Raw genomic sequence first — 2120 nt, forward strand, 5'->3', positions numbered from 1 at the left:
AGGGATACTTTTGAAAGACGACTTATCCCTCCAGGAGGAGAGGTGGAACACACATACTGCCTACATGAAACTCTCGAGAGAGGACTGAGAGTTTCCAGACCGCTGTGATTGGCTTAATCAACAGACCATTTCAGGAGCGTTCGTTAAGGGACTGGCCATAGACATCAGATGCACGGCAGATTGTGGAATCTACTATAGTTTTCACTGTTTTATCGAAAGGAAGAGAAAAGGAGTGGTTCATCTTTCATTCCCATGGCAATGAATGAGAGACAAGAAAACGGCAAGGGAGGGAAAAATTTACAAAGAAAAAGGTTGAGGAGAAGAAAAAGATGAGAGAGAGGAAGAGAGAGAGAAGAAGAGGAGAGAGAGAGGAGAGAGCATATTTTAAAAGGTGATTCGAAAACTTAATATATTTCATCAGAGAAAGAGGAGATGAGAGGGAGAGAGAGAAACCTAGCAATAATTGTTGGTTGTTGAAAAGAGCTTTTTCAAAGGTGATTCGAAAAAATTAAATTATTTCATAAGAAAGGAGAGAGAGAGAGAAGAGAGAGAGAAGGAGCATGAGAGAGAAAAGAGAAAGAGAGAGAAGAAGCACATTCTTGAGCAAGCGAGCAGGCAGTGTTTTTGAAAGCGATCTCAGAGCAGCCTTGTACAACAATAACTTATGTACTAACGGACGAAATACCTGTTCCCGTTGTACGTTGGCATTTCAGCTTTTTTGGGGCATTCAGAAATTTAGAGCGTGAAGGCCTGGTTGTGACGAGAGGTTTTGATTGGCAACTTCATCAGTGGCCACTTTTCCGCCCGGGCACCTGGCAGTAGTGCCCCGTTCGCAGTCAAGACTGTAAGTGCCCAGCGAAATCAACCACGGTAGCGTTTTGTGAATTTTTTTTTTTTCTTCACTTACGGACATTGTCTTATCATCAAGAAATCTCTACTTTGAACCTTTGACCTTTTTGGGTCATTCAGTTTGACCAAGCAGTGCCAATTCTGAAAGGAATCCAAGGTTATAGTGGCGCTAAGAAAAAGATGCTCTCCAATTTTTAAAATTTACATTTATTTCATTAAGGTTACTTCAGTATATTCCTGCTTTGACCTGTGACCTCCTCTAAAGTCCTTATTTTGACCCTTGGCCGTGGCTAACTCCGTGGATTTGAAGTTGAAAAAAGTGTTTCGGTTGTGGAATTCAGAAAATCAAATTATAATTAAACCTTCGCAAATCGCTTGCGGGCATTTGAATTGACCTGATATCAGTAAAACCAGGGTGATAGTTAATAGACTGAGATGTGGTTTTAAAAACATCTTTAAAGAGACAAATAATAAATCACACAATAGCTTTAACATTGAATGTTGCTAAGCCCTACAAAAATAAAAACAAAAAAAAATAAAATCTGGCCAAGAAGAACTCTAAAGAGATTGGCAAGGGGATAAATGCAGGATTCTCTAAATAGATTAGAGCATAAATGGTGGGTTTAATCAAAAAAAAAAAACCGTGCAGTATTAAGTATGCAAGGAAAAACAAAAACCCCCCCCCCCCCTCAAAAAACTAAAAAAAAAAATTTGGTTTTTAATGGAAAATAACCGGCATATTTAATCCGTTAGGTTTCGAGAATTTAAAAGGAACAATGTTTAGTCGAGCAAATAAAAAAACAGCTGTGCAAGAATCTCTTCTCTTCGCGGCAATAACCGACGCGGATTTATACCGATGGTGTTTAACATAACCGTGAGGACTGAATGGCTAACCTGTTAAAAGGTGATTGGATTGGAATTCATTAGTGTCGTGTTTTGAACGATAATTATCTCCATTGTGCTGTTCGGAAATATATTAGTTCAAAATAAAAGAAAAGAGTTCGAAAAAATTAAGAGAATCATTATTTTGTTTTTTTAACATTGCCTTTTAAAAGGACAAATGTGAGGAATACTGAAAGAACTGCAGACCACTACCCAAAAATAAAACAAGGAAACAAATGAAGATTAAAATACAAAAATAAATAGCGAAAATGAAAATAATCAACCATAATTTTCTTACGTGGCGTAAAAAAAACATAATAAAAGAAATATGAAAATAAAATTAACCAAAAGGAGATTCTGGGGCACAAAGCAACAAAATAAAAATAAGT

This window comes from Macrobrachium nipponense, chromosome 18 (genome assembly GCF_015104395.2).
Source record: "Macrobrachium nipponense isolate FS-2020 chromosome 18, ASM1510439v2, whole genome shotgun sequence".
Taxonomy (NCBI): Eukaryota; Metazoa; Arthropoda; class Malacostraca; order Decapoda; family Palaemonidae; genus Macrobrachium; species Macrobrachium nipponense.